Consider the following 23,622-nt stretch of genomic DNA (forward strand, 5'->3'; position numbering starts at 1 on the left):
CCAGGCATGTTTTTGAGGAGGAAACAACATTATAACATGACTTAAAGCTCACAAGAGTCAATTTTGTGTAATATAGGACCTTTGACCTCTGCACAGATACACAAACTATCAATATTTAGTCAGATATCAGTACAGTACATATTGTAAAAGCAGCTATTGAACAAAATGAGACCGCTGTGTTTTTATCCAAATTAAGTCATCTTTTTGTTGTCCGGGACTAATAACAGTAGTGCTGGTGTGCTGTTAGCATGCTAGTTGTTGTTAACATTAACGTGATGGTAAAACCTAGCTCTGGCCTGCTCTGAAAGTTGTGAAAGCCGCTTGTAAAATTGCGTGAATAATTAGGATGTTCAGAATGCATAAGGTAAGAGAGGAGTAGTCTAGGCTGTTGCAAACTGTTCTGCTTTTAGTAGGCTGCACAAATAAAGGTCGTGCACTTTTAATTTAACAAATACCAGCTGTGTAAATACAACCTAACCCTCTTGATATTCTGAATGTTAATGATTTACTGTGGACATTTGTGAGTTCTGTTTATAAAAAGATTTTCAGCCCGGAGAAAGAGCTACCCTAAATATAAAACATACATATTCAAGAGATTTAATCCTGTATATAATTTCTTCTCCAGGCTATAAATACAGAGCACTGGCACGAGCACGGGGAGGACATCTGACTATCTGTGGTCCAATCGTCCTGCTGTGAAGTAACCATATGGTACAGAGATTTAAAATGACAAAATGACAAAGAACATCTAGTCTGGGAATGTGTCGTGTGTATTTGAATTGTGAGTTTCAAAGATTCAGAAATAATGACTTTATGTTTGCAGATAAAGCTAAAATAAATTGTCTTTCTGATAGGATTTTGGCAGCGTCAAATCCGGATACAAAGCGCCCGGTGACAGCGTTCTGATTACCTCCATGCTGTGTGTAAGCTGTTCATCAGAAAGCAGCGAAGACACAATCATGAATACCACAGATCTGAGTTATGTTACTTAGGGGCGGCTGTTTTTACAAAAGGTACAATCACAACTGGGCCTGTCATGATGACACAGTGCGATATATAGCTGAAGTAAATATGGATGATAAATGATCATACTGAAACCAAACCAGAAAGCAGAATTATCCGACAAAAAGTATGAAAAATTGACAAAATTGTAAAAAAAAAACATGAGCTCCAATGAATAAATGGCAGAATGAAACACTTAAGTAGTTCGTTTGTGTCGATAGTGAGTCATAGAAGTGATTAATTCAACGCTCTACAGCTCAATCACATCATAGCACAGAAAAATAACCAAAAGTTTTCCACTAGTGCAAAGAAAAAGTCCCGAGATAAATACTGACCTCCAAAAAGAATTGTTCCATCCGCCACGTGTTGATAGTCGATACAGTGACCATTCAGATCAGAGAGGCGTTTTAGGTTTAAACCGACTGGATTTAGTGTTGAAACTGACGCCACAAATGAGAGACTTATGTGAGGCTGAACTAAAACATCAAATGTGATCATAAATAAATGGGCAATCCTGTTCAATGCTTTTGTAATCAAGACTACATCTGCATTAAAATTATTATCAGTAAAAGCTGTATTTGATTTGAACATGTTTACCTCGTATCTGGGACACTGTAAGATTTTGATTTTAAACTTTCTTTAAACTTACCTCTCTTACAGTTTTTCTCACATGGGTCAACAGCGATTTTCAATTTTATTTGATGTTGTCTGATTAAAAACAAGAAGAACCTGGCATGCCCTCATAGCACACCTTTAAACCAGCGTGCACCAGCTGTGCCACTGCGTCCTCACATAAAGCAATTAGAGCATTAGAATCAAAACATCTGAAAAGTTTGGATTTAATTTGCAAAACTAAATTATCCTTTCAGTACTGTAATTGAAAAATACTCTGAAAGGATTTCCGTTTTATCTGACAGAACTCGATTATATCCACACATCAAGAGAACAATTTTGTTTACTTCAAAATATGAGCCGAGAACTGCTGACAAATTTTCAACGTCCAATCAATAGCTATTTAAAGGTGCACTGTGCAACTTTTCTGGTGAGAAGTCTGCACCCATGGAGACCTGCCTGGGATGTCTTTCAGTATGGCATTAGACTTATCAAATTGGCTATGAAGTCATTTACAGGAGCTCAAGAAACACCTGTGACCTGTTTCCATGGGGATAAATAAGTTTAAAGTGGACCTCTTATGCAACATCGATATCTCTCTCATTTTTTAACCGTGTTATACAGTGGTCCCCCGCTGTATCAAGGTTCACTTAGCTGTTTTTATAGTGCAATTTTGCATGCTTTTTTTTTAATAGTGTATGAACGTACATTGTGTTCTGCGTCCTGATTGGCTGAGGGACTGTAGACCACTGTCCATCAATCTCCTCTGTGCCGTGTCTCCTGTACAGTACAGAATGTTACATAAATGTTGGATCGCAGTGTGACTCTGAAGTGCTGTGTGTTTGCAAGTTTTCTCCCTGACAAAACCCACAATGTTGATGAAACGTTCTGCACCGACAAATTTCAGAAAGACTTTGGACTTAAATGTTTCTCTGCACAGAGAGACGCCTCTGTGGATACCACTGGAGCAGAGGCACATGAACAACACATTTAAAGTGATCATCAAGGAAGAGGAAGATAACATATGAAGGTTTGAACTTTGAGAGTGTTTAAACATGAGAGAAATGTGAGAAAATGTTAATGCCTGTCTGAGAAAAGTGTATAAAGTGTGTGGTGAGGGGTTTTACAGCTGCAAAACATATAGAATAATTGTAAAAAATAAAGCTGACTTGGTGTTGCTTCATAGTAAAAGAGCGCAGGTACTAGACTGACCTGCCTGCAGTCCAGACCTGTCTCCCATTGAAAATGTGTAGAGCATTATGAAGGGCAAAATACAACAACAGAGACCCCGGACTGCTGAGAGACTCAAGTTGTACATTCAACAAGAATGCAAAAAGGATTCCTCCTGCAAAGCTTCAACAGTTGGTGTCCTCAGTTTCCAAACACTTATTGATTGATGTAACACAGTGGTAAACATGCCCCTGTCCCAGGTTTACTGGAATGTGTTGCAGACGTCAAATTGAAAATGGGTGAATATTTGCATAAAAACAGTAAAATGTATCAGTTTGAACATTAAATACCATGTCTTTGTAGTTTATTCAGTTCATTATAGGTTGAAAAGGATTTGCAAATCATTGTATTCTGTATTTTTTTTTAAGTTTTATACAGCGTCCCAACTTCATTGGAATTGGGGTTGTCCAACTTCAGAGAGTAAATGAGAAGGAAACAAGTGATTCATGCATTCTGAGCAATCTTTATTCTCCTGTAATCAAGTGATACACGTAGGATTCAGCAGTGTCCTGTAGTCATTTTGGTACAAATGGTGGTGCTGACAACTGTACAGCTCTGTGTGGTGATGACGTCAGCTCTTATTGGGAACTGCAGTTTTCTTATTAAATCCAAATTATAGCATAATGATCCACGGGTGTCATAGATTATAACTGTATGGCAGACACAAGCACAATATTCTTTAATGCTATACTGTTGAATATTCAAGGCAAAGCAATAACATCGCCATGGGGACAAGCAGGCCACGGGGGTCTCTACCAGCAAAGTTACATAGCGCACCTTTAAGAGACAGCTTCAAAACTACAACATAATCTCGTCTGCTCTCACAGATCAAAGTTCAAAAAAATCACTGAAGCGTACATTCTGAGAAAACATTTTGTCAGTGAAGTGTATGCATAATAATCACTGTGTAGTCCTGTAATAAAAGCTACAGTGACACAGGGGCACCCAAGGGAGACATGTTATGAAAATTAAACCGTTAAAACTTACAACGGCAGAACACTGACAGATCATAAGCAGAAAGGCAATAAAAGAAAACTCAAAGTGCTGTCGCAGGTTCTCTGGAGCAGAACACATTCTCTTTATGACTTTAGAGGTGACAATATTCAACTCAGCCCGTCACTGTTATACACATTCAGATAGAAATATGAAGCTGCAACTATTGATTTTCAACAATATATGGAACTATATATATTACAATTTCTTAGCAAAAGTGGTGAGATATTAGTTATTTTAGTTGTAATATAAGATTTGAGCTGTAGAGGGTTGAATCATAGACTGTATATATAAGGTCACACAACAGGTTTGATTGACAGCGTTCCTCAGCAAACCCCACTCCCTGCTAAACCAGCGATGTGGAGGGGAACTGGTGTTACCTTCAGCAGCCTTGCTCCTGATTGGCTCTCTGGTTGCTATGATACTTTCGGTCGGAATTTCAAATACGGACCTCGGCTTCAAATTGGCCCTTATAACTGCTCTAGCCTCGATGAGCTTCATTTGACCGAAGTCGAATTCTGTCCACTCCTTTATACAGTCTATGGGTAAAATAAGTCACTTCTGCAGCTAATTACTGCTTCATTCCATTATTTACTTGCTGCAGCCCAGGCTTTTTAATGAGACTGTTTATTTAAAATTGTTTTCTGGTATTATCTTGCATTATTGTTTTTGTGTGAGTGGCAAAAGTAGTTTGAGTATCATCGTTTATGGTAATACATCTCTATAGCGATGTATCATGCTTCAAAATGTGTTACTGTGACAGGTCTACTCAAAATAGACTAGTCGATGCTTTTGGAAGTACTTTTAAAAAACTGAATTTACTGAATAGATTCTTTTAAAGACCAAAGCTTGTTTTCATACCTGACAGTTTGGACTGCTCATTAGCGCTCTTCCTCAGAGTGGTCACGTGATGTCACTGTGAGGAAGACCACTATTTATAATCTGTGTTATAATGTTGTTTCCTCATCACAAACAGACCTGGAGTTGTGTTTTGTTTCATTCACACATGTTTAACACACAAACCCTGCATATTTAGGCAGTTTTTTCCCCTCAAACTGAAACAGAAAACCCTCTGTTCCACCTTGTGATGTCATGTGGTACTCCAGGAAGTGCTTCACTGTGTTTTTAAACTCCACACACCTTCACTAGAATCATTTGGATAAATTCAGTGCAGGAATTGCCAATCTCTACTAAACTAAAGGTAAAAGGAGCTGTTAACTCGAAAACTACCACTTCATGACATCACAAGGTGGAACAGAGCTTTGGAGATATCGACAGACTAATAAAGTGTTACTCAAACCCAACTCCAGGTCTGTTTTTGAGGAGGTAACAATGTTATAACGTGGTTTAAAGCTCACAAGAGTCAATTTTGTGTAATACAGGACCTTTAAAATAAATGAACAGAAGATCAGATGAACCTCATTTAACTATGATGTAACTGAACATAAAAAGTAGTTGGTTTGTGTCAATAATTTGTCACAAAAGTTCAGTTTAGCGCATGGACTGATAACTGAGGTCCTAAGTATACAGGAAGGATACAATCATAAAATGCTGATTTGGTTTTAAGAGAATTACTATATCATTTTGTTTGGCATACACCTCTACGCCCGAGAACATAAGCGTAACACCAGAGCCTCGCGCAGCCTGTTTGCATAGTTTAACGATGTAGCAATTAGCACAGAAATTAGCGACCGTGCAATAAACATTTTCTAAATCATTATGCCGGACAATAACGCACCAAAAATATAGCGAAATTTCAGTTTTATCCCATCAAAACAGCACAACTCCGACCTAAATTAGCCAACGTCAGAAAACGGGTCTGGAGATGAGACACAAATGGAGAATTATAGTCTTTTCTAGCATAAAAGCTATATGCTCCCTGCCAAGATTGGGATCTGTCTGCTAAATTAAATGCAATCTGCAATCTATAATAAGCAGCCTCATTTCTTTTACAGGGAATGCAGCTCTGTTCCACCCTCTATATTTCATCACAAACAAGAAGAGCATTTCTTCCAGCCTCAAGCTACTGTGTTATTTGCTGGATTTGTTCACATCTTTGGTAGTTCTCTAGGGAAAGCCTCTCCCTCCCCTCCTCTTCCTCCTCTCATCTTCCTCCTCCTCTCCCTGTCTCTACTCCACCTCTCTCCCTTCCCCTGCTCTCCCCGTCCTCTGCCTCCTCTTCCTCTCCCTCCTCTTTCCTCATCTCCCTTCCCTTCTAGTCTTCCTCCCATTTCCTCCTTTTCCCCCTCCGCTCCACTCCTCTCCCTCATCTTCCTCTCCCCTCCCACCTTTCTCTCCTTGCCTCTCCTCCCTCCTTCTCCTCTTCCTCTTTCTCTTCTCTCCCTCCTTTCCCCGCCTCTCCTTCCTCTCTTCCTCCTCTGCCTCCTCCTCTCCACTCATTTCCCTTCTTCCTCTTCCTCCCCATCTCTCTCCTTCTCTTCCTTTCCCTTCCTCCTTTTCCTCCCCCTCATATTCCTCCTGTTTCCTCATCTCCCTTCCTCTCCCCCCCCTCCTTTTCATCCTCTCCCCTCTTTCTCTTCCTTCCTCTTCCTCCCCTCTACCTCCTCTTCTTTCCTCCTCTTCTTCCTCCTCCTACTCTCCACTCCTCTCCCTTATCCCCTTCCCTCCCACTTTTCTCTTTCCTTTCCTCTCCTCCCTCCTCCTCCTCTTCCTCTTCCCCACCCTCTTCCCTCACTCCTTCTTTCCCCACCTCTGCTTCTCTTCTTCCCCCTCTTCCTCATCCTCTTCCCTCCCACCTTTCTCTCCTTGCCTCTCTTCTCTCCTTCTCCTCTTCCTGCACTCATTTCCCTTCTCTTCCTCCCCTCATCTCCCTCCTCTTCCTTCTCTGCCCTCCCTCCTCCTCCTCATCATCTTCCCTCCTCCTCTTCCTCCTCCTCTTCCTCCTCTCACTGTTGCGTTCTCCCCATGCGTGTCTCTTGGTCACATTCCAGCAATAGCAGCAACAACAGCGGCAGTAGCAGTAGTGGTGGATGAAGAAGCCCTCAGATAATGACATCATCAAACATGGCCGTCCACCTGCAGCAGAGCGGAATAGGCCGGGGGGGGAGGGGGGACGTGGGTCGGAGCTGAGTCAGCGTTCTGGTCCGGACATATACATCACGGCTGTCCCATACGCAGGCTCTATGTCATGTCTTAGGACACTCTAGACTAGCGCAGGAGTGACGATATACTCAAAAGTCAATAACTTAACACAAGCGATAATTTATTATCAATCTGTCTACACCTCCACAGCTCAAAACGCTCTGCTCCACCTTGTGATGTCATGTAGTGGTAGTTTACAAGTTGACAGCGACCATTTACCTTTTGTTCAGTAGCAAGTCCAGGACTGAAATCATCCGAATGATTTGAGTGAAGGTGTGTGGAGTTTCAAAACACAGACTTCCTGTATCACCACATGACATCACAAGGTGCAACAGAGTGTTTTCAGTTTGATATGCAGTTTTTGTGTTAAACGTGTGTGAATGAAACAAAACACAACTTCAGGTCTGTTTTGTGACGAGGAAACAACATTTGTGCTTGTGTCTGTTTTAATTGTAATGTTGAGCTAAGACTTCATAAAACGAAACAAGTCCGCTGACTTCCAAAATTGCGGAGCCCAATGGGAGTCGATTCCTGCCTCTTTATGGTACGGCAACTCAAATCACCCCTCCTATGGATAACAGCAAATCACACAAATAGCTCACTTTTCATTTGTGCTAAAATAGCTGCACAATTCTGCCAAATCCTACGTGTATCACCAATACAGAAAAAATTTAATTGGAGAACAAAGTAAGTTCAGAGCAGTGGCCTTTGCCGGTGAAAACAGGGATAGATACAACTTCAAGTGGTTGAAGGAGAAGGGCAATAATTATAAAAGCTCTAGAGTTTGTTTGTTTTTTCTTTTAGATTTATCTACAACGGTCCAGACAACAAAAACTACAAAACAACAAAAATATAAAGAGTTCCGATCGGACGAGATGGAAGGATAGAAATGATTATGATCTAAGCAGTGAGGTTTAAAAAAATCATTAAAAGGTTAATATTAAGCTGCTTTACTGCTCATTTCCAGATGGCCGATTTCCAGATGTTTTTTTTTTTCCACCTCACCAACATATTACTGGTAAAATAAAAATAAAAAGTACTTTTAAATGATAAATTAAATGTTCCGATTTACTTGGAAACTCAAATCGCTTTACATCAAGAAAACATTCACACACAGTCCTACACTGAGAGAGATGGAAGTGTTTTGGCCAAGGACACAAAGGCAATATTCATCTGTGGGAGCTGGGATTCACCTGCCAACCTGTGAGCCACCTGACCGCTCTCTTAATGTGAGCCACCTGACCGCTCTCTTAATGTGAGCCGCCTGACCACTTTACCAATGGAGCTTATGTTAGGAGGAGGATTTCAGTGACAAAACCACTAGAGCCACATAAACACAAAAGCAACACGTGTCAACCTCACAGTTCAAAAATGGGTTTAACTGACATAAACTAACATCTGATTGGATATATTCATCTTGCAGTCTTAGCAGAATAACCTTTCATCATATCAGACCACATGTGGGACACTGGTCATCAATGATATATCACACAAATCACACAAATACAAACATTGGGTCAAAGAAGCATCAGAGATCATGAAACGCCCATGCACTTTAAATCAAGACAAGGGAGCTTTCCAACTGTCCTGCACTTGAGACCAACTTCAGCAACCACCGGGCGGTGGGGGGTGTGGTCAGGTCTGTCTGGCTGACCACAACCTCTGGGAATAAGAGCTGATAAGCAGTGTTGGGAATAATGAAGTTAAACTATAACGGCGTTACTAACTGCATTATTTTTTCACTAACGGAGTAATGTAACTAATTACTTTTCCCAGTGTCCTAACGCCGTTACCGTTACTGACAATAAAATGTGGGGAGTTACTTTTAATTCAGTTCACTCTGCTCTTCATCAGAGTCTCTCAGCCGAGGAGCTGCTGTTGTGTTTCTGTGGTGAAAGAGGAGGCTGGGGTGAGATAAAAGGCTTGTTTGAGATGAGGTGGGCGCAGATACGACGCCGTCAATCGGTGCACGGTGCATGCCGGTTAGTGCGCCGGTAACGGAAGTTTTTGAGCAAGGTGAGCGCAGCAGCTCTCCACCGACTGCGGCCGCCTGCAGGGACTACAAACACCACACGGGCACTGACAGATGATTGGGTCCGAGTTGTGTTTTGATCAGAAACGTGACTGTGTTCTCTCCAAAGAGGAACAGGCTCAGATCAGAGGTTTGAAAGATTCTGCTTCTAAGATACAACCACTGGTCCAATCGTTAGGATGGATAGATCGATAAACAAAGGAATAGATATGTGTCAGTAGGGATTGTGTGAATCTTTTAATGAACGTTCAAGAGATGGATAAAGTTCAGTTTATGTTGAAATAAGAGTGATTAATATTTGAATACTGGACAGAGAATTACAGTGTGTGGGCAGAGAGGCTTAAAGGTTTTGTATTATTTTATTATAGGTTTACATTTGAATGCCTTGGTTTTGCAATACATGGTAATGAATCTTTTCAGTATTAGACTGAAAGCACTTTATTGTTATTGTTTATTTTAATGAAGAAAATACTTGAAGTACAGTTGTCTGAAATTGTGTGACATGTTGATTTATTTGCAATTCAAATTACATTTATATATATATATATATATATATATATATATATATATATATATACATACATTCTATAATTTACTTGTAAACAAATGCAATATAATTGCAATCTGTTAAAGTGAAATAAATTTTAACAGTTCATATCTGTTGTGTTTTAATTGTTTTAACATAATAAGTAACGGCATAGTTACTTTGCCTAGTAACTAGTTACTTACTTACTTACTTAGTTACTTACTAGAAGTAAGTTGTTACTATAACTAATTACATTTTTGAAGATGCCCAACACTGCTGATAAGACACATCACACCAGTCGTAGCAAGACACTTCTGACAAAGAAGGAGGTTATCATCAAATTAATTCAGATTAAATTATACTACGCTGTAAATGTTGTACTTGGTCAGGAGTCTGGACGTGGTACTGCAGTACAACCATAAACTATACAAAGAAGTGGACTAAGTGAGAGAGACGTCACCCATACCGTTCATCTCCAGCCAAATGAAGCTCATCGAGGCTAGAGCAGTTATAGGGGCCAATTTAGAGCAGAATTCCATTTCCTATTCTGATTCCATAAAATCGAATTATGTATGCGGTACCTTTGCTGGTTTTCCTTGTATAACACCTGTGACAGAAATAAACACTGCTACTACTCCTATGAGGTTCAAAAACATGTCCCAAGCTTTCCAATTGCCCTACATGTCTCCTGTCTAGCCTGCTGGATGTCTCAATAGTGCTTTAATCAGAAGCTTCACTCCAGGACGCTGGATTGTTTTGCTGTTATCCCATTTCCAGACTCTCTGCTGGCCCCTGAACACATCCCCTGCTGCTGCTGCAGTGCTAATGCAATAACAAAAACACTATCCCAGTGTGCTGTCCTCTCCTCCTGTCTGCACCAACCCAATCTGCCTCACCCGACCTGGCGATGTGTCCCGTGAGCTCTGGGAGTGCTTCATCGATCCTGAGTAATGTCTTTCTCCTGCATGTGATGTCATCGTGTTAGTAACTCCATGTGGACTTATTGCTATGGAGAGTACTGATTAAAGGTCTTACATTACACGAGGATCAGGCTGCTGTCAAGTACTTATGGACACTTAGACTTTTTTCATTTTTGCAACTTTGAAAATGTGGAAAACGAAAGAAAACAGGACTGTGCCAACAACTCAATTTAAATTGTATCATTATTGAATCAGCTTTTTCATCAACAGGCCTTATGGTGTAAAACAGATTTTACACTCTGAAGAAAAACAACACCGTCTGATGTAATTTGGCCTATTTTAGTGAAAATACAGAATATTTTGTTAAAAATATGCAGAAGGTCAGCACTTGTCGCGCACTTGTGTTTACTGGATGTAACAAAGTTACATTTTTCTGTTGTTGTGACACTTCGGCTGAGTCAGAGTCACATGTTTCTCATGATGTTTTGCCTTTTCAACCTTGTGTTCAGTGAGAGCTGTTACAGATAAATTATAAATGTGTAGCACGTAATTCAGACTGCTACATATTTCAATCCAGCATGAGCCTGGTGAGGTGTAGATATAAGATAAAAACACATAGAAACACTTCCTAGTTTACAGCTCATGACATCAGCTGGTGGAACAGAAGGCTAGGCTAGTCCTGCATTTCTACGTTCATTTCAAGCGTTCACGCAGAGTGTTTGGGTGTTCAGTCGCCAGATGAGAGAGTAGAAAAATCTGAACTTATACCGAAATGAACCACGCATCAACATGTTTCAAGCGTCTGTCCTCAGATGCAGGCATCCAACGAGAGTTGTGACCATGAGTCTGGAATATATCAGATTACTCAAACATACAAATCAAACAGAGCTCAAGAACAACACTAGACACTGGATAAAAGCCCCAACAGATACAAACAGACCATTTTTATTTCAGCAGACTCTATATTTCATTACATATATAATATATATTATCTCTATATCTGCGCTGCAGGAGAATAGTTGTTGTGTTTATTTTTGATCGTGGTTCACAGTTCTGAGGTTCGCCTTGCCTCTGAAAATGACTGGTGCTATGTAAAGTTTATGCACTACATTATTATGCTAATGGCCCGGATTGTAACAGAAAGCCTTTTTATTTTGTGTACAGCGCCATAGTTCAGCTAATGCATGACAAATGAGCAAACATAATGTCCTTACACCAACACAAAACAACACAGTGGAATTGAAATGCCTTTTCCCTAATGGCACCAGAAGTTTACAATTTGTCAATTTGCATCTGAACACAAAGCGCAGAAATGCATACAAAGTGTATTTTCTTCGACTGAAAGGAGACATATATACAGCTTTTTAGAAGTTTAACCATGTTATATTGTTCCCTTAATATTTGCACACTCAAACTTGTATTTAGATTGATTTCTTGTTTAAGTTCAGACATGATTGCTTTGACAACCCCCATTTTCACACATCCCTGGTTCACGCTTACTGTTCTTTATATGCAAGTTCAGAATGATATTACGTCCCATGCACTTCATCGAGTGTTAAGTTAAACTCGATACATGTTTGTGGAGTCAGATTTATTAGAAAAATAAGATACTAATCGATACTAAAATTAGCATCAAAAGAAATGAATGTTTCCTGAATATCTTTAGAATGATCTTGAGCTGTATCTGAAAAGTATAAGACACATAGACTAGTATACACCCATGGACCACTATGAACCTACTGGATGACTGAGGGATTACACAGATATAAGACCACATGGGAATATACAAGTAAGTACTATAATTTAATGCTAAAAATCACATTCTATTGTCTAAAGAACTTGTGTTTTTAATTATCATCGTAGCATCGGAATTGGGATTTAGACTATTCCTTCGTATCAAAATCAAGTTTGAAAATGTTGCATCATAACACCATATTTCCAATTTTTGTCCTCATAAGCAGCCATATTTGTTTTGATGTTGATGTTTCCCAACTAGGATACAAAGTGTGCACTTCCTGATTCTTGTACAATGCAACGTTTTATAATTAGATGTACAAAACCGACTTATTTTGACTTCAAGAGCTGCTTCATACAATATATCTGTACTGGGGCAAGGCAATGTTTTCTCAAGCACATGGAAAAAAATCTGCAAATCCCTATAACATTCATGGTGCTTTTTACAATTTCATTTGAATAATTAAATATATGTCCAGTTACAAAGCGGTCCCAGATCCAAAAGAAGCCCCGATATAAATGTTTCATAGATGATCCATACTTCTTTCTCTGTGTCCGGGAGCTGTGAGAGTCTTTTGTCCTCATAAACACCACATGAACGCTCTCTTCATAAATTTAACATGAACATTAACTATGAACGCGTTTGTTTTATAATGACATGAAATCAGCGGGTGAATCAGTCAGATGGCAAACGGTGTCAAGTCCTCGGGAATATTACAGCTCTATGAAGCTTTTAATGAACTTTTTTATTAGGTCTTTCTACATTCATTCTCTTTTCAACATGCTCTGATTCATATGTGAGTTAGCCAATCAGAAATCAGAATGAGCTCTACACTTTGGTTGTTATTTGCCATGACTTAAAACCAGTGTGTGTCCTCAGTATACAGAGCTTCTCAAGCTCAAATGGTCTGAATTTAACATAAAAGCCACACTGTGGAAACATTCAAGGCAAAACTTCTCCATTAAGGCTGTTGTCCTTCGGCCCCTCGCTCTTTCGGTCCCTCACTCCCTCACTCCCTCACTCCCTCACTCCCTCACTCCCTCACTCCGTCGGTCCTTCACTCCGTCGGTCCCTCACCCCTCCGGTCCCTCACCCCTCCGGTCCCTCACCCCTCCGGTCCCTCACCCCTCCGGTCCCTCACCCCTCCGGTCCCTCACCCCTCCGGTCCCTCACCCCTCCGGTCCCTCACTCCCTCCGGTCCCTCACTCCCTCGCTCCTCCGGTCCTTCACTCCCTCGCTCCTCCGGTCCTTCACTCCCTCGCTCCTCCGGTCCTTCACTCCCTCGCTCCTCCGGTCCTTCACTCCCTCGCTCCTTCGGTCCTTCACTCCCTCGCTCCTTTGGTCCCTCGCTCCCTCGGTCCCTCACCCCTCCGGTCCCTCACCCCTCCAGTCCCTCACCCCTCCAGTCCTTCACTCCCTCGCTCCTTCACTCCCTCGCTCCTTTGGTCCTTCACTCCCTCGCTCCTTTGGTCCTTCACTCCCTCGCTCCTTTGGTCCTTCACTCCCTCGCTCCTTTGGTCCTTCACTCCCTCGCTCCTTTGGTCCTTCACTCCCTCGCTCCTTTGGTCCTTCACTCCCTCGCTCCTTTGGTCCTTCACTCCCTCGCTCCTTTGGTCCTTCACTCCCTCGCTCCTTTGGTCCTTCACTCTCTCGGTCCCTCGGTCCCTCGCTCCCTCGCTCCTTCAGCCCTTCGCTCCCTCGGTCCCTCACTCCTTCGGTCCCTCGCTCCCTCACTCCTTCGGTCCCTCGCTCCTTCGGTCCCTCAGTCCCTCACTCCTTCGGTCCTTCACTCCTTCGGTCCCTCCGTCCCTCACTCCTTCGGTCCCTCACTCCTTCGGTCCTTCACCCAAAATCTGTCTTAGTCGACTAAAGAGCAACAGCAGAGAGGAGAAGGTAGGCCGTGGATTATATGAAGAAGTGAATCTTGTGTTTAATCTGCCTTTTTCCTTTCCTTTTTTATGTACAAATTGCATGAACTCACACAGCTGTAGTATTTTGAATGCAGTTATGGGTTAGATCAGAGAGATAATGAATTGTTTTAGAGCTTTTGCCACACATCAGCAGGACAAGTCTTTAGTCAATGACAGCCCTACTCTCCATGGAAACAAGCAGAGAAAAGTAAAAACAACCGTGTTATGGATATTAGTTAGCACGCAGCTGGCTATCCTCCGCAATGCCTTTGAACTCTAAATATTAGAATGTTTCCAAAAGTCTATGAGAAAAATGAATGGAAATGTTCTTCTAGAGTCAGTGTAGACTTTTAAGCAGGACTGTTGAGCTCCAGACTGATTCATCCATCACTTTTTAGATTGTTTTTGTACATGGGCAATGGGACTCACAACCTCTCTCCTAATGTGCCTCTGCCATCCACTGTTTTCTAACCAACAACATTCACATATCTATTTCAGTGTTTAAAATTTACAGTTTAAAATTACAAACATTCATCCAGTTCTCTTTTGTCAAATCTTCTCTTCATAAATATCACTTTCACACAAACTCCACCTCTTTCCTCATCTGAGCAGAACTTATGACAGAAACTGCAGCTTTTTACCATCTAATATATACTGTCAAAACCAGCCTTAGAGAGACTTATCCACGCATTTGTCTCCAGTAGTTTGGACTTTTGTAACGTCCTGCTCACTGTAGGACAGCTGCAGTACATCCAGAACACTGCTGCTGCTTATGTTTTGATTTGTTGTATTGAGATTTTAATGTCTTTCTTCTCCTGTAAAGCACTTTGAATGACTTTGTTTACGAATTGTGCTGTACAAATAAACTTGCCCTGCCTCTGAGGTAACATAGCAGCTCAGAGTGGCTCAGTCCATTAACGCTGCGGACTCTTCACTCACCCCCCTCCTCGTCCTCCTCCTCCTCCTCTTCCTAACACAATCACAGCCTTACTTTTCCATATCGCACCCGTCTCTGCAGTGTTCTCATCCTAAACCGAAACTCTGCCATCAACACACACAAAAAACACCAGAATGTCTTAAGAGGAGAAACAGCACGTCCAAACCCTGCTTCCCTACGACGTCTGAAGAAGTTACTACGCTGTCAGATTCAGGGCCGCTAAAAGATATATGTGGACTTTTTTTTATTGGATTTTGGATTTGTTGGATTGTTTTTTTATGTGACAATATAAAAATATGTCATTGGAAACCTTATTATACTGACAGCTGGGCCAAATGCATAAAAATAGAACAGAATAATGCTGTAAGACTTGTGAGGTGAGTATTTCTGTCCAGAATGTAGTACTGACGGATTGGGGAGTATGATTTCTATTCGCCATAAAAGTACTGGATGGTTTGTAGTAAAAATGTGTGGGTGGAAATAGTAGCCAAATTTGGGCAGAGCAAACACACAAATATGTATATGGTCCATCATAGTTCAATGACACAAAGGGGCGGAGCGTATTGACCACAGACTGTATAAAGAAGTGGACTGAGGGAGTGTAAAGTCACCCACAGCGTTCAGCTCCAGCCAAATGAAGCTCATCGACGCTAGAGCGGTTATAGGGATGAATTTAGAGCTGAAGTCCATATTAGGTATGCTGACTGTGAGTATCATAGCAACCAAAGAGCCAATCAGGAGCGAGGCTGAAGTAACAAAATGAATATCAAGTCCAATACTGATCTGATCCCTGAGACAACATGTTATTCTCATTTTGTGATCCAGTGATGTTCTGTTGCAGTCATACTCCTCACACAGATCAGCCTCTGTTATGTTATTCTGTGATGCTCCGAGTGAGTGACAGGTGGATGTAAACGATAACAGTGGAATAAAGACTCTCAGAAGAAGCAGATAAACGTAGTTACCTCAAACATAGTATAAAGCTGTTTTGTGTTCAGGATTTGGAAAGTTCTGACTCACATTATTGGCCCCACCTGTATCTGGGTACTTGACGTTTTTCATTTTCAAAAACAAATCAGTTATAGAGCAACTTTTCACAAACATTACACATTACACTTTCACTTGGACACATGTTAACCTGCTCTGTGTGTGACCTCTGCTGTCACCCCGCTGGACACTCACCACAAATTTGACATGTTAAAACATTTTCATAAATAACACAATATGTCCAAGTTGCTTGTTTAATAATGATTTAACTGTTTAACTGTCACACAGCTGGATGTCAAACTGGTGCATGTCCAAACTTTTTCAGAAAAGTTGGATTTTATAAAAATAAAAAAGATAATTGTACAGTGGTTTACTGGGCATTTATCATCACTACTGGCAATAGTGACAAATTACATTACACATCACAGATATATAAACCTTAACAGGAGATATGCATTGCTCGAAGTTTTAGAGATGCATCGATATCAATACTGGTATCGAATATTGGTGCCAATCCATGAAAATGATCGTGTATCAGTTCCATGATTTCAGTTCAACTGATATCCTGGTTGGGTCTTTAATTGGATGTTAGGGGACTATTTAGTGACTGAAATAGGCTTAGGATGTCTCATAATGTTTGAATTTTCATTGACACAAAGCTGTTCAGTAGTTAACTGCAGTATAAATAACAGTTCCATAAAGCATTGGATGCATTTTGTAAGTCTTAAACTGTGGAAAACAGCACTACAGTGACCAGACCATGTTAAAGTTCTTCATGTAGATGTCATGTTGACAGCCCTGTAGTGAAGTCGAGCTCAGCTCTGAAATCATCAGCACACTTCCTTTCATTCCCTTTTATTCCCTTTCATAAAAACATCTCAAAGTGCCATCTCCACCTGCTGTTGTGATGAAATCATGAGCACATTTTCCACTTGTGCTTCTGTTGAAACACTGAACAGCTTGCGACTCCAATAGGCCACATTCTGTCTTATTGTTCAAACATCTTGGACGCGAACTCAAATAGAAGCAACAAGGCGATCCATACACGCCGATCCCATGTGAGGGCGGAGGATTAGTTACACAGCGGAGGGAAGCGGCAGCTAGCATACGAATGCAGCTCCGGGCGCTTGTGTATGCACACTCCACAGATACCACACAGACAATGAGCCTCTATACCACCACTGATGTAATGGACACAGAGGAGGAGATGCTTGGGAAAGAGGGAGATGTCATGAGGAAAAGAACAAGAAAGGAAAGATTTGAATGTTTTTTGATGGACAGTGACAAACACTTTAAGAAGTAGTAGAAGTAGTAGCATAATATAACAGCTACCTTGAGTTGGAGATGTATCTGGGTGAGTACTTGGTACTTTTTGGAGGTCAATATTTATCGTGGGGACTTTTCTTCGTGTTAGTGGGGAATTTTGGTTATTTTTCTGTTCTACGATGGCGTTTGAGCAGTAGAGGGTTGGATTATGAACTTCTATGACTCATTACAGACACCAACTACTGAAGTGTTGTGTTCTTTTATTTATTTCTTGCCATCCATGTTTTTAATAATAGTGCACATTTAGAATACTTTTTATGGGATAAATCTGCTTTATGTTTGGTTTAAATATTATCGTTTATCATTTATATTTACTTCAGCGTAAACCTGTCACAGTAACACATTTTGAAACACAATACGTCGCTACAGAGATACACTGTGATAAACGATAATATTGAAACTACTTTTTACCACTGATACAACAACAATAATTTTTAAATAAACAGTCTCATTAAGAGGCCTGAGCTGCAACAAATAAACAGACTGACGCAGTAATTAGCCACAGAAGTTACTTTTTCAACCCTCTGCAGCTCAATCTTTTCCTATTTCAACAAAAACACCCAAAATCACCAGACTTTTGCAAAGAAATTGTACACATGATACATTTTGAGCCCCAAACTATATTGTTCCAGCTTCATATGTTCAACGATAAGTCGATATAGTGATTATTGTGACGGGCCTACTTCAATAATATACCACACTTGTAAATGTGTTAGTGACAGGCCTTTTCCTTGGATGGGAGAATAGCAGGTGCCACAGTGGAGCAGCTGTGGCCAAAACTGCCACTGTGTCCTTAGGCAAGACACTTCATCCAAATCGCTCGTATATGTGTGTGTCACAGGGGCTGATGATGAGATCGTTCCACTCTCAGCCTAATCTGATAATTACTATGTCGATTGAACAATCATTTTTGCTGTCAGTATTTTTAGGGATGCACCAATCCAGATTTTTCAGTCGATTATGATAGTATAGTTTTAGGTTTCTGCTGATATCTGCTGAGATTAAAAACAGCATTTATTTCCTTTAAACAAAAACAAAATATGACAAAAGTGATCTATATGTCTCATGTAGCTGTTACTTCTCTCTCAAATAACAACTTTGTGTAAATAAAAGTTCAAACATTAAGAATTCTCCATTAAATTGTCTTATTTATGGTATTATTATTATTATTGCCGTTATTATTATTATTATTATTATTATTATTATTGTCATTATTATTATTATTATCATTATTATTATTGTCATTATTATTATTATTATTATTATTATGTATGAGTTCCAGAATAAAAGCGTGTACCTGTTTTTTCCATATACAATCTTATTATTTTAAGGTGCAAAGGATGAAGCGCATTAAGTAACCAAAAGCAGATAAAAAGACCAGGATAATGCATAATTTATAGGTTATTTTGAAATTTGAAAGTTAATTTAAAATGAAGTCGTGACAAAGACCAAAAACATAAAAGAAATAATGTACAAGCGCTCAGGTGAACGACAGAAAAACACAGGAGAGACTTTTGTGAGAGACTCAACAACAAAGAGGGACAGAAAGAGACAAAAAAGAGAGAACACGAGTGAAAGATACAGTGAGGGTGAGAGAGGGAAAGAAAAAAAGACAGAGAGAGAGGGAAAAGAGACATCAAGATGCACAGAGAGAGAAAGATACAGACAGAAAAGACAGAGAGACACACAGAGAGAGAGAGAAAAAGAAAAAAGACAGAGACAAAAAGACAGAGAGAGAGATAACAAAGACAGAGAGAGGGGGGGAACAGAACAAGACACATGGAGAAGATACAGAGAGTGAGGGTGAAATAAAAATGGACAGACAGAAAAGACAGACAGACAGAGAGACAGAGAGAGAGAGACAGAGAGACAGAGAGAGAGCAAGACAGAGACAGAGAGGAAAAGAATATTGAGAGATGGCATAAAAGAACAAGACAGACAAAGAGAGAAAGACAGAGAGAGGGTGGAAAAGAGAGACACAGGGAGACAAAAAGTTAAAGAGAGACTGGTAAAGATCATATCACATTTTTATACAGCGCTTTTCCACCTTAAAGGCACTCAGAGCTCTTTACATCAAGGACCCACTCACACATTCACACACACCAGTGTACACAGACACTGGGAGCGAGGAGAGGTAAGTGTCTTGCCCAAGGACACAACAGCATTCATCTGTGGGAGCTGGACTCACACGACCAAGCTGTGGGTCAGTGGATCTGACCGTTCAGCCAATGATGTTTATGTCAAGAGCAGGATTCAAACAGACAACTGTCGGATCAGTGGACAAACACTCAAACTAAGCTACTGTCGCCTCCAGAAAGATGCAGATAGAGAAGAGAGAGAGAAAACAGAGAAAAAGAGAGAGAAATAAAGAGACAGACAGAGAGAGAGCGAGTCAGAGTAAAGAGCGAGTTAGTGAGCTGATGAGGACAGTGAAATGTGACACTGCGGTCGATAAGAGCATAACAGGAGAAGCTCTCTGACTGTGGAGACGAGGCGTGACTAGAACACTCATGTTATGTACAGATTTAGATCCACGTTGTTCTATAGAAATATGACTCATAAAGAAACAGTCCATCATCACTCAATGTTGCTAAAAGGAAAAAAAATCACAGTTTGTAACCCTGAAAACAACAAATGTATTAGATGAGTGTTTTTCCACTGATCCGAAGGTTGACGGTTCAAATCCCACTCTCGACGTAAACATCATTGGTAGAGCGGTCAAATTCCATCTCCCACAAATTAATGCCGTTGTTGTGTCCTTGGGCAAGACACTTCACCCACCTCACCCCCAGTGTCTCTGTACACAGGTGTATGAATGTGTGAGTGGTTCCTTGATGTAAAGAGCTTTGAGTGCTTTGAAGGAGGAAAAGCGCGATATAAAAATGTGACCTTTTGCCATAACTATGTGTGAAAAATCAGACGAGTAAATGCTGTCTTCATCTATTTAGAAATGATTTTATTTATCGAGTCCACTGTTTGACGTGTGTCTTGCTTCATTCACGTAATAATAATTCATAATACCTTGAAAGAGTGAAAGCAGGTGGCGGACCCTACAACAGAGAAGTTACATTGTGCAACTTTGATTTCATTAACTCCTATTACACAGGTTTGCCTAGTCTAATGTTTAAGTTCTTAATTGCTATGGAAACATCTCATTAACTATAGCAGACATCATGGCAAGAGTTTTCGTTAAGTTAAAATCCAATCAGAAAGACTGTATTTCCTCTTTTTGTTGGCTAATCAAAATATGCTACCTACTCAAACTCCTCCGCCCATGTCTACCGCAGCAGTAGAACCACCACCCTCTTCAGCTCATCTCCTCCACCTCCTCCTCCTCCTCCTCTTCACCTCATCACTGACACCTCTAACTCACCAGCCTAAGCATCTCTGTTTATCCATCCAAAAACTATTAATTTCAACTCCATCTCCTCCGTCCTATGGTCGAATCAAACGAGCACGTTCTGAAACTGACAACATTTTAAATCCATAAAATAAGTCTGCGCGGATAAGACTCTAACCAGACAACACAACTGTTCAGTGTATACGAACGCTATTGGCTGGGACATTAAAGTACCCGATGTCCTCTTGACAGCAGCACAGGCAGACAGACCCCCCTCCCTTATCCCTACACTCACTGTCACAACCATCCTGCTGTATGAGCCAAAGGGGCTAACCACTCTGCCACTGTAGGGCTATTCTCTATGGGGCTACTTAGGATTCAAAAAAGGGTGCAATATGTCCTCAAGCATCAAAGGAGGATTAACATGGTAAAACAAAAATACTCCCAAATGATAAAATGTGCCAAATGTCCTCTAAAAATGTGTGACTTTTGACTACACCAATAACTTCAATAAATAATAAAATTCTTCTAAAAGCCTGCAAAAAAAAATTAAGCTAGTTTACTCCAAAAACCAGACACTGCAGCCAGACAAGTAGGCTAGTAATTATTCCACAGTAGCCAAGGCAAATCAAGCAACCCAATTCTTTTTAAAATAACAGTATAGATACCCAAGCCAAGCCCAGGATTTATTGTCATTTGAGACTCCCATAAAAAGCCCAATATTGCATAAATTTAAATTTTAAAAGCCTTGTACGCTACTTAAATCAAAAGAACTTGAGTACAGGTGGTGGATGGGAAGTTTTCAAAGCAGCACCTGATCATTTTTGCCACTCCATAATCAGCAACCGCGCCTTTAACAGTGTCCCGCGCGTAAACGAGCCAAAACGAGCGTGAATTTCCATCGATCTGCAACAAGACAACAATGACTCCACGATTCTACTTCTTAATTTAGTGCAAACAGCCCGAAGCTTCGTATTGTGAGGTGCAAAATATTCCCTAATAAATTACCGAGCGCTACTGGTGCGTAAACCAACCAAGCAGGTGCACTCACTGGCGGCTTCTTGTGCGTCAAAATCATGTTGCAAACTAGTACAAGGTTAGTTTTGGGGATTACAAAACAAAAAGTGCGTGCATTTCCTTGTAAGAAAGCATTGCATCGAAGCTGAGTAGTTGACACGTACTGCGGAGCGCGCTAGACAATGTAAAAACACACAGAAGGCATACCTTTATTTCCACGATTTCTTGTCTCTCCTTGATCCAAACTGTCTCCAAATTAAATCCAAATTCGCTCACACGTAGACGAATTCACAATCGCTTCTGTATTCGGTGTAGACGCGTAAAAAGGCGACGTTAAGCGTGCGTAAAAAGCATCCCAGTTTAGTCCCGAGTTCACGGAGTGGAGGAGCGCCCAGCGATGTCTGCTCCGCTCTGCCTCTCACTGACGGGCGAAGAATGACGATAGTGCTTCAGTTGGTTTGGTGTGTACTCAGAGGAGCCGTGCGTGAGGGTGCGTGAGGGTGCGTGAGAGTGCGTGAGAGTGCTTGAGGAGGCTGTGGACGCTGGCTGAGTGCGCGCGGTGGTGCGTCATTTAGCCACTTCCGCGTTTACGATCGAACCGAGGAGGAGGAGGAGGGGGGGATAGAGTAAGGGATGTAATGGGTTTAAAGGACAGAGGAGGGAGAGAGAGAGAGAGATGATGATGAAGAGGAAGGGATGAGGAGGGAGGAAGAGGAAAAGGAGGGCTGGTCAATACTTGGAGAGCTAATTGTCAGATGGGAGCGTGATAGTGAGTTGAGTGGCATATAGAGGTGGTGATGACGCTAAGCACAATTTGATAAAGGACAGGCCTATTTTAATGGTCTAATATTGTCCTGAAGTAACTTAAAGCTCTTATGTTACGCAAAATTGACTCTTGTGAGCTTTAAGTCATGTTGGAATGTTGTTAGATCATCCAAAAAATGCTTAGAGTTGTGTTTAGTTTCATTCACACATGTTTGAGTAATCCTGCATTATTAGTCTGTCTCTATCTCCAAACCGCAAAATGCCCTGTTCCACCTTATGATGTCATGAAGCGGTAGTTTTTAAGTTAACAGATACCTTTTGCCAGTATAGATGGGGAAACTCCGAGGCTGAGATTATCCAAGTGATTCTCGTGAAGGTGTACGGAGTTTACACAGAGGAGCACTTCCTGTATCACCACATGACATCACAAGGTGGAGTTTTTTTCCACCTTGTAAATTTGTAGTTTGTAATGTTAAATATGCGTGAATGAAACAAAACACACCTCCAGGTCTGTTTGTGATGAGGAAACATTATAACATAGATCAGAAAACAGAGTAATATGGGCGATTTAAAGGTCCAGTGTTGTGCCGAAATGACTTGTGGTGTAATTTTACTGCTTAATTATGAAAATATATTTACAAAAACAGCTGGAGTTGTATTTTGCATTCATTTAAATTCATGACTGGGTTTCAGTTAGTAGCTCACAGTTATAGTTGTATTTTTTGGGTGTTTTCTCATTCAGAAGATGTAATGTTTTGTTTATAATTGTTTTAAATCACTATAACAGTCCTAATTTTTCAGAAATTTGAAACCCATAGGTGCAGTGGTTTCCCTTTAATTCCTTCCATTAAATTTGGGTGTTGCCAGATACAAAATGTGTTGAAATAATTTTTATTCCTGAATCCTCAACAATCACATGGATCCTGCGGTGAATTTCATGAGATCTTGTTTTGTCAAATGAAAAATGTGTTTTTTTTCCTTATATCTGTACAAAACATTCAGAAATTCACAGCATAATTGGTGCAAATTCAGAGATTTATTTTATTTTATTTTTTTCCATCAGGTTTCGTATCTGTGTCTTTGAAGGAATTAAACTTTCTGAAGCCATGTCATCTCTGCTTCATATGTTTAAACCCCATACATCATACAAACAGCAGATGTTTTAGCCTTATCAAAACTGCCTTTCCC

The 23,622-nt window shown here is 40.6% G+C and overlaps 1 protein-coding gene across 2 annotated transcripts in view; it reads right to left on the minus strand.

The window, feature by feature from the left end:
- Window positions 1–22,249, minus strand: part of marchf8 (membrane-associated ring finger (C3HC4) 8) — a 220,093-nt gene extending 197,844 nt beyond the window's left edge. The window contains exon 1 of one of the 2 annotated variants that reach the window (XM_055227156.1): window positions 21,877–22,249. The gene's annotated coding sequence lies outside the window, so the exon portion shown is untranslated. The remainder of the gene's footprint in view (window positions 1–21,876) is intronic. The other variant, XM_055227155.1, reaches the window with a different exon arrangement.
- Window positions 22,250–23,622: the final 1,373 nt, after the last annotated feature.

This window comes from Periophthalmus magnuspinnatus, chromosome 15 (assembly GCF_009829125.3).
Source record: "Periophthalmus magnuspinnatus isolate fPerMag1 chromosome 15, fPerMag1.2.pri, whole genome shotgun sequence".
Classification (NCBI taxonomy): domain Eukaryota; kingdom Metazoa; phylum Chordata; class Actinopteri; order Gobiiformes; family Gobiidae; genus Periophthalmus; species Periophthalmus magnuspinnatus.